At 38.8% G+C, this 13,480-nt stretch overlaps 2 non-coding genes across 2 annotated transcripts; both read left to right on the plus strand.

The window, feature by feature from the left end:
- The first annotated feature begins 1,210 nt into the window (after positions 1 to 1,210).
- Positions 1,211 to 1,329, plus strand: LOC145677871 (5S ribosomal RNA). The gene has a single exon (XR_014130068.1). It is a non-coding gene; the product is annotated as a 5S ribosomal RNA (ribosomal RNA).
- A 177-nt stretch (positions 1,330 to 1,506) lies between these two features.
- On the plus strand, positions 1,507 to 1,625 carry LOC145677869 (5S ribosomal RNA). The gene has a single exon (XR_014130066.1). It is a non-coding gene; the product is annotated as a 5S ribosomal RNA (ribosomal RNA).
- Positions 1,626 to 13,480: the final 11,855 nt, after the last annotated feature.

The raw sequence follows: 13,480 nt of genomic DNA on the forward strand, positions 1-13,480 counted from the left end.
ATAGGAGACGTATAAAATAAAACTATATACTAATACGTATATATATATATATATATATATATATATATATATATATATATACAGTACACATTCCACTATCCGAGGCTTTCCTTTTCTTTTCTTGCTGACGATAAATTACGCTTTTAGAAATGTTGTCTGAAAACAATAAGAATATGTGCAAAAAATACAATCAGAGGTAGAGGTCTTTAACAGGAAATAAGCAAGGGAGTTGAAAAATTTTTTATGCATGTAAAAAATATAGACATGAACCAACTTGTGAAATAAAAAGACCAGAAAACTACTCTTTCTAAATTATGTGTAAACTTTTTACCGAAAACGAAAGTTGCACGAAAGACTTTTTGTCCGTTTTTTGGCCTCCGGTGCTTGGGGTCCCTGATTCAATCCCAGCTCGTGCCGTGTGAACTTTGTCGTGCATAAAGACCGTGCTCATGGGTTTTCTCGGGTTTCTCCCGTTTCCTCCCACTTTCTTCATTCAGTACTCATCATCACCGTCTCCTTTAGCGTAACCGGTATAAGTATGCGACGTAAATCTAAATATTTCATTTCATTTCCCTTTTCTGCTCATACTGCTGATTATGCGCGATTATGCCAACATCCAACTCCGCGGATAATCGTGCGATTACTGTATATACAACTAATACAGATACAACTAATTATATTATCAGTTACAGTATCGGTTTTTATTTACTAATTTGCCTCACTTTATTTGCATCCCTGCAGTAAATAATTCTTATCGATAATAGTTAAAATGTATATTACATTTTAGTGCTTCACGACTGAATGATCATCTGCCTTACGTTATCTCGCAGCTGAAGAGAATGCTACACTGAAAACTACCTTGCGTTATAAAGGGTAAGTGAAACATATCTTAAAAATATCTTTCATACATTTCATTGTGTACATTAAAGAATGTAAGTTTGCCTTTTTCCTGTAATCAATACTTAATAAAGGATTTATTTTTATTTATTTATATACAATTTCATACGTGGTTCGTGATAGTAAACTCGATAGGACACAGTGGCACTATGAACATCCGAATCACTCATCATTCGAACATTCAAATATTTATTCGAATATTAGTATATTCCAAGTAATGTTAACGACGTTAATATGCTTGCCTTTATAGTTAATAATGTCAATTCTTACTTAAAACATACTTCCTTAACAGGACATTGAAGAAAAGGTAGTTGCCAACGGCCATACCATGCTGAATATACCGGTTCTCGTCCGATCACCGAAGTCAAGCAGCATCGGGCCTGGTCAGTACTTGGATGGGTGACCGCCTGGGAACACCAGGTGCTGTTGGTATACTTTTTCTAATTTTGTTTTTCACAAAGACGAATATTCTCACATCGTTCACCACGATAATTTCGTAATCATGCATTACTTAAAACAATTAGCAACGCTTTCCACGCGCTGGTCTTTTTGAGTATTCACCGACAAACCTACGTAGCTACAATAACTCACTCGAAGCCATATGCATTCGCCAACGGCCATACCATGCTGAATATACCGGTTCTCGTCCGATCACCGAAGTCAAGCAGCATCGGGCCTGGTCAGTACTTGGATGGGTGACCGCCTGGGAACACCAGGTGCTGTTGGCATCTCTTTTTCAAATTTCATTATCCTTCAAGTACGAAAATACTAGAAACATTAATTTTATAGTACTTTCAAGAGATAATTTATCAACATTATTTCATAGCGATTAATCGATATTCTAAGCGTTATACCCACTATTTCTTACACTAACAGCCTGTTTATTTGCACGGCACATTAAAATAACCTGATTTCCGATCCGTGTGCACCTACTACTATACTTAACACGGAATGTATTACCACTTTTTAAAAGTAAATTATTATGACTAAGTGTAGATCTCCGGCGAGTAAATGCCTTTCGTATACAAGCACGACACATCTCCGCTATGTGCTTTACTTTTTTACTAACAGCATATAGAAATTGGATTTCAACGTGTTTCTACATAACAGAATGAAGCAAATTTCGTGATTTAACTCTTTCGAATAATGTGTTGGTCCTGACAAGGACCGTTTGAAATGAAAAATCTTGAAGAAGATTTTTACTTAGAGCTTGTGTACTTGGTAACAGCCTTCGTACCCTCACTTACAGCGTGCTTGGCAAGTTCACCAGGCAAAAGAAGGCGCACAGCTGTTTGGATTTCCCGGCTGGTGATAGTTGACCGCTTATTGTAATGGGCCAAACGAGAAGCTTCAGCAGCAATACGCTCGAAGATGTCATTAACAAAGCTGTTCATGATACTCATAGCTTTGCTAGATATGCCAGTGTCAGGATGCACTTGCTTCAAAACTTTGTAGATGTAAATGGCATAGCTCTCCTTCCTCCTCCTCTTCTTCTTCTTATCTCCCTTGGAGATATTCTTTTGGGCTTTACCAGCCTTCTTTGCAGCCTTTCCGCTAGTTTTTGGTGGCATGATGACTCACTCGTTCAGCAAAATTAGATGTGTCCGCCGATTTATCGACTTCATTTAAATTACAGTACGTGTTTCAATTCGCGCCAACTGCCTTGCTTTTCATTTGATGCACTCGGGTGCACGCTTGAAGTAGTAACAAAACTGACTTGATTCATGGGGAGTGACTAGGCTATCGGATCCTACACAGCAGGGGCCTAGTAAGTAGGGATCAAGGGAACCGTCCCTCAATATAGTTATCCTCTCGTATTCTTGTGTGAAAATGGCTGGCTAAAGCAGTGCGGGAGTGCCGATATAGTATTACGCGTACTCGGGAGTGCTTTGGGGTACGGATTTAGGCCCTTACCCTTTTAGGGGGACCTAACCCTGAAGAATTAGGTTAGAGGTACCGTCCTTAAATAATAAACTAGAAATACGAGGAACGTGTATTAGAAGAAACCGGCCCTTTCAAGGACCACGCAGGACGCTCGGCGCCTGGAATTAATTCATAGTGTCGTTCTCTGAGGGGTAACATATCTGATTAAAATACAACGTTCAAGATAAATATCGCAGTGTAAAGTGCCTTATACGCTCAACTAAACGCGACGAGTAGTCAAAGTGCCATAAACTAAGTGACTATCAATACAAGTGTAACAGTGCTAAATCGAGATGGCCAGGCGGAAGAGGAAAGCGGCATCAGACACGGAAGTAGGATGCATCCCGGAGCGACTACAAACAGCCAAGGAGGTGATCAGGTCAGACAGTCATCAAGACACAGGTCAGTCAATTAGTATCAAGACAAATGACATCAGGGATAGTAGACACAGGCGGAATTTGTCATTAGATGATAAGAACATAAGTCAAGTTAACATCAGTCCTACAAACGTTGATATTAGTAGTAGCTGCTCAGACACAGATGTAGAGTCGGACTTTTCTAAAAACATCACATGTAGCACATCAGACGATTCTAGCGACACCACTTGCGAGACAACTTACTCTAGCGCACTACAGAAATCACCCAAGATTAGACAGACGACACAAACACAGAACACAACACGAAAGAAACCACTAACAAGACAATATCCTTACATCACAGTTACAAACAGAGAAAATTTCAGTGACATCTCAAGAAAGTTTGGAAATCTCACCGCGACAGTCACCAGTCAAGGCTTCAGGTTAAACGTGTGGAATGAGATAGCTTACAAGGAAATACTAGCGTACATACAGGAAAACAAAATAGCTCACACAGCACGAAACAACGCAAAGCATGCCAGGGTGGTAATTAGGGGGTTACCAGTCGACATGCCCACTACAGACGTGCAGGACTACATAAACAGGGTTTTACAGTCAACAGGGGTCACAGTGCACCAAATGTCCAAACGGGTGTACAGTGACAAAAACAAGAAAACCGAGGGAAAAGAAAAAGTTCCAATGCCACTCTATCTCGTTAAGTTGCCCGATAATAAACTAAAGGAAAAGCTCGTGAACTTGCCGCATATTTTGCATTTAGCAGTCAGATTCGAGGAGTATAGGCCTTCCCCCCAAGATGTAATTCAATGCCACAGATGTCAGAACTTCCAGCATTCTGCGGCCGGCTGCAATCTCCAGCCCAGATGTGTTAAATGTGGACTTGAACACTGGACGAAGGATTGCAAAAAGCCCAGAAGCGAACCACCAACCTGTGCTAATTGTCGAGGCCCCCACCCCGCCAATTACAGAGGCTGTGAGGTGTACAAGAAGATTCTGGCCAGAAAATCTGGCAACTTGCGAGATGGAAGGGCTGCAAGAACGAGAAAAACAGAAACGACACCACAACAAACCAACACAATGACCCAACAAAAGTCAAAATCAACCCAACCAATCCCTCAACCTTCTACCTCCAACCAAACAACCCAGCAACCTAACCAACCGAAGAAGTCATACCAAAGATCAAAGCCAACTCGAAAACACGCAATATACACATCTAGCAGTGACACAGAAGACGAAACCACACCAACACGTACACAGCCACCAAAACAACACAATAAAAATAAAAACGAACCCATAACTAAACCACAAACAGAAAACTATACAGACATTGTCTCTAAATCATTAGGCCTGTTTCCTAAAATTGTAGATAATAAAAATGTAGACTCGGTAATATTTCATTTAAGAGACTTTATAAATAATCTGTTAATTTGGGCGGGCAGAGTTGCAAAGAAATCAACATTAGATCAGCAAACACAAACACACTAAAAAAAAAATAATAAAAAAAAAAAAACAGCAATGGGCAGCTTAAATAGAAAACAAACAACACTCAGGATACTAGCCTGGAACGCAGAAGGATTGACAGAGAAAGTAGACGAGCTAGGTGATTACATTGAACAAAACAAAATAGACATTGCATTAATTAGCGAAACACTGCTGAACCCGCTAACTAAAACAGCAATCCGAGGATATGCAATATACAGAAATGATAGGCATACAATAGGCAACAACTTAGGCACAATGGTAGCAGTCAAGAAAAACTTAAAACATGCAGAGATAATCCTACCCACCCTCAATACTATTGAGGCTACTGGCATCAAAATATTTGTGAACAACCAACACGTTAACATTGTCTCCGTGTATAATTCCCCCTCTAAACAAATCGACACAGAAGACATCAGAAAACTAGCCAATACAAGTAGTTCAATAATACTAGCAGGGGATCTTAATAGCAAACATCCTCACTTCTGTAGCAGACAATCCAACAACAATGGTAGAAAACTATATAACTTTTTGCAAGGATCTCCCTTGCAGATCCTATCCCAATTTCAACCGACTCACTACCCTCACAACGGAAACGCGCCGGACGTACTAGATTATGCCTTACACAAAAACATTAACTCAAGACTCACTATACAAGTAGGAAACGAATTAGACTCAGACCACCAACCCATTATAATAACAATAAATGGCGAACCAGACCTGGAAAAAATTAAAAAAGCACTCAACTACAGAAAAGCTAACTGGGATCTATTCAAAAATACAATAGATGAAAACTTACCAGGCGAGTATCCTATACACACAAAAGAAGATTTAGAAAAAGCAGTTAACACTCTAACTAAAGCTATACAATTAGCAACTAACAAATCAATACCATTAATAGACAATAATAAACATAGCAATAAATTACCTAATGTAATTCAGGAGTTAATTAAAACCAGAAATAAACTTAGAAGAGCATATCGAAACCATAGAGACCAAACTCTTAAAGCTCAGATAAATCAATTAAGACGAATAATAAAAGAAGAAATTAGGAGATACAAAAAGTATACCTGGGATAAAAAAGTAGAAAGCGCGAATTTCAAAGATAACAGTATATGGAGAATAACTAAAACTTTAACCAAGCCATACACACCCACCCCTTCCATACATGGGGAAAATGGGCTAGTCTTTACTGATGAAGATAAGGCCAACACCCTAGCTGATACACTAGAAAAAACTTTCAAGCCCAATGAAAATGACGAGTTCAGACAACATGACAGGCAAGTTAAAAGACAAGTAAACGAACTGCTAGAAAGTCAACCATTAACCTCAGCAAGAAAAACAAACAAGAAAGAAGTGTACAAAGTAATAAAGAAACTAAAGCCTTTCAAAGCTGCAGGTCCTGACAACATTCAAAATATTTGTATCAAAAACCTCTCACCAAAAGGAATTTCTTTTCTAGTCAAAATCATAAATGCAATAATGAAACTAGCCCACTTTCCCACTGAATGGAAAACAGCAAAAATAGTTGCATTACCGAAACCAGGAAAAGATCCTAAATTTCCACAAAACTATAGACCAATTAGCTTACTGAACACACTAGCTAAACTAACCGAGTCAATTATATTAGCAAGAATAAAACAACACATACAAAACTACAATGTGCTAATAAAAGAACAGTTCGGCTTCAGAAACCACCACTCTACTACACACCAACTAGTTAGAGTCATAGAATCAATAACAGATAAATTCAACAAAAACCAAAGTGTAGTAGCAGTATTTCTAGACATAGAAAAAGCTTTTGACAGAGTATGGCAAACGGGTCTTATATATAAGTTAAATAACATTGGCCTACCTGATATTTATGTTAAACTAATCACTTCGTACCTGAAAAACCGTAAATTCTATGTATCAGTTGTAAATTCCCAATCTACCCATCGCAGAATAGAAGCAGGTGTCCCCCAGGGATCTCTCCTAGGGCCAGTACTCTTCAGTATCTATGTAAATGACATACCAAAACATAAAGACACCAACATAGCGCTCTTTGCAGATGACACATGTATATATTCTCATAGCTGGCAACCAAATCAGGCAGTAAAATATATCCAGAGACACATTCCGACACTTGAAGAATGGTTTAACAAATGGAAAATAAAAATAAATAGCACTAAATGTGAGGCTGTATATTTCACAAAACGTAAAAAGAGCCCTACCACCAACGTTGAAATTTTTGATAATCCAATAAACTGGTCTAATAAAGCAAAATACCTCGGTGTCACCTTGGATAGAAACCTAAATTTCAAAGAACACACCAAGCTACAAATAGGCAAGGCCACTGGCCGACTTTCCGAACTAAAACCGCTATTAACAAGCCAAAACATTAGTAGAAATGCAAAAGCAACGCTATACAAAACACTTATAAGACCGATACTCACATATGCAGCCCCTGCTTGGGGACATGCACTGATAGGAAATATGAAGAAATTACAGACATTTCAAAATAAAATCATAAAATTAATCACAAACTGTCCTAGGTATACTAGATTAAAACCATTACAATATAGTATGAACATCCTGCCCATTGCTGAAGTAATAAAGACACAAGCGAAAACACTTTACAACAACAAACATAACATAAATAACACTTTAATAAATAAACTTGGCACCTACACAATAAACTCCTACACCAAACACAAGAGACCACTACACCTAATACTAAACCCATAAAAGCTTCTATTACTCAGAGGATAGAGAAAAACCTATCTTAAGCTAACAGTAAAATATTCTAAAATGTACGAGCGTATACGTATGTAGGTGTGAATGCATGTGTAAGTATGTAAGTTTGTATGAGTGAGTATATGTATGTGCACTTGTGTATACGAATATCTATATGTTTATGATAGTGTGCGTATGTCCGAGCGTGTATGCGTGGATATGTACATGAATAACATAGTATATATGTGTATATATGTATGTGTGTGCGTATGTATACTATAGACGCAAAAAAAAAAAAAAAAATTCAAATACATGTATGTATGTGTGTAGTGTGTATGTATATATATATATAAAAAATAAATAAAAATAAAAATAAAAAAAAAAAAAATAAAAAAAATATAAAAACAAAAAAAAAATATAATAATAAAAATATAAAATAAAAAAATAATAAAAATAAAAAAAAATAATAAATAATAATAATTAAAAAAAAAACTAAACACGTAACATTTTGTATGTACAGTATGTTTGTGTATAAGCATATCAATATATATGTACAAATATGTATATAACTAGCACAAATTGACGAATCTGGGTAATAGAAATATACAATAGACACTAATAACAAAAGCAACCTAAGTTTCTCTTTTCAGGAATAAATCACGACGACCAGGCGAGGCAACGGAACAAGCAGCAGAATTGCATGACATAATAAAAAATAACAAAGTCCCCACTAACAAAACACTCCCATACTACAGACAACACAGACATGACAACAGATTAAATATTAATAAACTGCAGAAGTAGCATTATAAAGATACAACTACAGACTTATTTACATGGATTTTCACCACCCCTTCAAGTGTGGTTTTGCCATGTAAATTGCCTATGCATGCAGCACGACCGACAAGGGGGTTTTTTCCTGGCTTCCAGGTTTTTTGTCCCTCTATCAAAACAAAATAACTTCTCTCGCGCTTTCCTATCTTCTTGCTTACCCTTCTTTCTTTCTATCTACACATAATACCAGATTCGCGTGTAAATGTCTTCCGTTTAAGATAGAGGCCGCGGTACACACACTCCCCACCGACAGATACTATAGGTTACTAACAGCATGGAGGAGAGGCATGTAGAATGTTGGTTGATGCCTTACTCACTATCCAGGACGCGGGCTTTCCTGAGGGGCGTCCTTACTTATAAATTTTCTGTTTCTGTTTCTGGAGGCCGCAATTTTTCCTCTCATCTTATTACGAAAGAATATTGAACAATGTCTGGTCGCGGCAAAGGTGGAAAAGTCAAGGGAAAGAGCAAGTCCCGCTCCAGCAGGGCTGGCCTTCAATTCCCAGTAGGCAGAATCCATCGTCTTTTGCGAAAGGGTAACTATGCCGAACGAGTTGGTGCTGGCGCTCCCGTGTATTTGGCTGCAGTCATGGAATACCTGGCAGCTGAAGTTCTTGAGTTGGCAGGCAACGCTGCTCGTGACAACAAGAAGACTAGGATTATTCCACGTCATCTGCAGTTAGCTATCCGTAACGACGAGGAATTAAACAAGTTGTTGTCTGGAGTTACAATCGCTCAGGGTGGTGTTTTGCCCAACATTCAAGCTGTACTTCTGCCCAAGAAAACTGAGAAGAAGGCATAAATGTAAGACCTATATCTCATACAAATCGGCCCTTATGAGGGCCACAAACCCCTTTATAGAGGAGATTTACGATTGAAATGAATTGTTTTCGATATACAGACTCATCAAAAGTGTCTGAGATAGTTGCTTAGTTTCATTCGAAATTCTCGCTGCTATTCGATTAATTAGTATATGTGTAGTCGTCGATCGTAATTGAAGCCCATAGGAAGTCACACTAACTTTAGAATACTCCAAACAGCGATGTGCTTAGTTCCCACTACATTATTAATTATAAGATCATTACCTTTTGTATTGTCGCTAGCTACATTTTTTTGATATTTGCGTACATCGGGCTCATATTACCCAGAGGACAGGACAGTCGAGCCCAGATTCTCAGCAATGGAAGAAAACCTCATACCACATATTCTCATGTACTTCATGCTAGACAAAGGAATTTCCAACATTCTTAAAGCACTCATGTTTCTCTCTTGCGTTGGCTTGGCTGAAATTACTCTGTTCAATATGTTCTCGACATTTATTATTGTTCATTACTATGCCCCAATGACATCATGAACAGAGCGGATCAGAAAACTTTCCTAAATTTCTTTTGCAACATAGTAATGACATTAAATGCACACTTAAGTACGATTTATTCTTTGCAAGGTCGATATTCATATTTGTGTGATATGTGTTATATGTATATGGTTTGTAATACGCAACTACTCTTATTCTCTGATCTCAGAACTCATTTGCTACTGTGCCCAACGAGCGAGCCTAGGTTTCTTGTAACTACTGCCTTTCTTTAGTAAATAATGTGAAGTATACAATGCATTAACCTACATCTCATATTTGTATTACTCTTTATTTTAGTAACCCGCTACGAAGTGTCATTAATTTACATGTAAATCACAATAGACACTACCGCAAAAGAAAGAAATCGAACCCAAGACCACGTAAACAAGATAAAGGACAAGATTCAGGTTTCTAACGCATTATTCGCCCCTCACAGCACAGTATAGAAGTTGTATAAGCCTCTATACGTACATCCTACTGTCAGAACAGAAATTCCGACTTGCGTTTCGCATCTCTCATGCTCGCTACTTCCAACAAATCGCCAATTTCCAACCAGAACCCCTTCTCCAGCATTAATACTGCTACATGATATGAATACGTATACATGAACGTACATAATGTAAAAAAAAACGTATGATTTTCTCAAATTAATCTCTCTACGTCTGTAATTTAGTGTGCATCAAAAGGCTTTAATGTAGTTACACGAATTCTTATAATCTAACAGAAAATCGCACAAAGTAAATCTTTCCCTTTATATAAATTTGTTGGCTCTGAAAAGAGCCGTTTATGCCAATTTTATATCCAAAATAGGAGGAACCCCAACTTAACCTCCGAAACCGTACAGGGTTCTTCCTTGCCTCTTCAAGGCATACACAACATCCATAGCTGTCACTGTCTTCCTCTTGGCGTGTTCTGTGTATGTAACAGCATCTCTGATTACGTTCTCCAGGAATACTTTCAATACTCCTCGGGTCTCTTCATAAATGAGACCAGAGATACGCTTCACACCACCACGGCGAGCAAGACGCCTAATAGCGGGTTTGGTGATACCCTGGATGTTGTCACGAAGAACTTTACGGTGGCGCTTGGCACCTCCTTTGCCAAGACCCTTGCCTCCTTTTCCACGTCCTGTCATTTCGATATGTTACTGCTTCGCTCACCACACACGAGAAATACAAGCCCAAGCAGCCCAAGACTCGTGGTTTTGTTCCTTCGATCATGCAGGGAAAGCACGGAGGAAAAACACAAAACGTGTCTAAGCCAATGAGAACTGTCCTTTTCGACTGACTTTATCCAATGAGAAATAGCTTGATTTAACGGTTTTGCTCTTTATATAACTTGACTTCATTCAGCGCGCAATTATTTGAAACAAGTCGTGACAGTTGCAATGGCACGTACCAAGCAGACAGCTAGGAAATCTACTGGAGGCAAAGCTCCTCGAAAGCAGCTTGCCACCAAAGCTGCAAGAAAGAGTGCTCCAGCTACCGGTGGAGTGAAAAAGCCCCATCGTTACAGGCCTGGTACTGTGGCTCTCCGAGAAATTCGTCGTTACCAGAAGAGCACTGAATTGCTCATCCGCAAGCTGCCCTTCCAACGACTCGTCCGAGAAATTGCACAAGATTTCAAGACAGATCTTCGCTTCCAAAGCTCAGCTGTCATGGCTTTACAGGAGGCAAGTGAAGCTTACCTTGTAGGGCTTTTCGAAGACACCAACTTGTGTGCTATTCACGCAAAGAGAGTCACAATCATGCCTAAGGACATTCAGCTTGCTCGCCGCATCCGTGGGGAACGTGCTTAAGTTTGAAGTTCTGGCACTGAGTTCAAAAACGGTCCTTTTTAGGACCAATACACTACTTAGAGATGCTGTTATCCTAACAAGGATCTTGTCCATACTTGTTATCTTTTTTTTTTAAATTCTCACGCCGTATGTTGCATAGTTAATACATCTACCTTCGTTTTCCTGTCGTTTCGTATATCATCCTATCTTTCAAGTATATTCTTTAGTTTTCCCCTATGTTTACCGATTGATTATCTTCGTTTTATGTGGTCAAGGGTTCGATTTTGCCATATGTTGCATAACTTAACTTCGATTCAACCACTGTTTGCCCTTCTCAACGTTATTAATCTGATAGAACTCGCAGGCGAAATATGTACTTCTTCCAAGGTAGCAAAAGTAATATTATTTTGTCAGAGGTCGCTGCTGTTGAATGCAAACGTTAAACTAAACTTTCTTTAAGTGTCTGTTTGTACTTAACATCAGTTCAATTGTACACCTACATTTCTGCTGGTGTTACTATTTTTCTTTATAGCAATATTACGAATTATAAGACGGTATCCGTGGTTATTAGCGTGTTCCCTTTTCCTAACACTTTCTCATTACACCAGTATTTCCATCATTCATTAGGCGTAATCACCCGTCTCCTTTATCATAAAAATCATAATAGTACGACGTTAAATTGAAACATAGTCTACTTCACTTTCACGAGTTGTAATAAGTTCGAACATTTCTTTCACCCCAGCCTTGAAAAGAGTTGATTTTAGTTTAGTGTCCCTTTCAGCAGCAAGGCTGTTTCAAACGTGGACCTACTTATTAACGTGCAATGCGAAACATTTGAGCTCCCACCGAGAATCGAACCCAGTCAGCCTGCAAAAGTTTTTCTAACAAATGCATTAAGTGCGTTTTCTGTACTGTTTCGCTACTTGAAGATAGGAACAAGGAAAAAGTAAGTGATCACAAATTGACATTACGTAATGTGTTCCCCATTTTTTTTCGAGTACACCATTCTTGACACCCGTGAAAGCTTTCTTTCCCCACCCTCAATTCCCCTCTGTTATAAAGCACTTACATCAAGAAGTGCTTCGGTTAAAAAGAAAACTCAAAGTCCCTTGCGTGTATACTATACATTGCTATGAATGAACATGTGATAATGATAGGAAAAGCACAATTTTACTCTTCTCAAAGTATTTGATGGCTCTAAAAAGAGCCGTTTTAAAATGTCAGATGATTTACTGACACATTTACTTCTTCTTTGGTGCAGCCTTCTTAGCACTTTTCGGTTTTGCTGTAGCCTTCTTTGGCTTCGGGGCCTTTGGCTTCTTGGGAGTTTTTGCCTTCTTCACTTTAGATGGTGATTTCTTAGGTTTGGGAGCAGCAGCCTTTTTCTTTTCACCAGTCTTCTTGGGACGTTTAGCTGCTGGCTTTTTCGCAGGCTTCTTCTCCTTTGATGCTGATCGTTTCGCCTTGGTTGAAGATCCACCTTCAGGCTTCTCCTTCAGCGATGAAGCACTAAGCTTAAACGATCCAGATGCACCTTTTCCCTTGGTCTGAACCAAAGACCCAGAAGCAACTGCACTTCTCAAGTATTTCTTGATAAATGGAGCAAGCTTCTCGGCATCCACTTTGTAGTTCTGAGAGATGTATTTCTTAATAGCTTGCAGTGAACTTCCTCCCCTTTCCTTCAAATTCTTGATGGCGTTGTTCACCATTTCTGATGTTCTTGGATGAGAAGGTGTTGTTTTTGGTTTCTTAGGCTTTGCAGACTTCTTAGGAGAAGCCTGTGCCGGGGCTGCAGGTGCTGATGCCGTATCTGCCATTGCTTTCTGCAATAAACTCAACGATACTGAAGAATGAAATTTTCGCTAGCAGGCAGCGTTGAGTTTGGTTACGGAGCGCGGACCGGATAGAAAGCACTTGCTGAGGCGGGCTGAGGTAAACAGAAGTTCGTAGTTGCCACAACGATAAGTGTGTTTCCTTCTATTTTGATAAACGATTTTTTTCAGGTATTCAATGAATGCACCAGATCCTATTCTTCCTTACTGGCTAGAAGAAACTTTATTCCACATAACTCAAAAGGCATTTGTTTTTATTCGCTTTTCTATTTTATGTTTCAGTCATTGCTAAGTC

Source organism: Thermobia domestica, unplaced genomic scaffold (genome assembly GCF_964235325.1).
Source record: "Thermobia domestica unplaced genomic scaffold, izTheDome1.hap1.1 HAP1_SCAFFOLD_1514, whole genome shotgun sequence".
Taxonomy (NCBI): Eukaryota; Metazoa; Arthropoda; class Insecta; order Zygentoma; family Lepismatidae; genus Thermobia; species Thermobia domestica.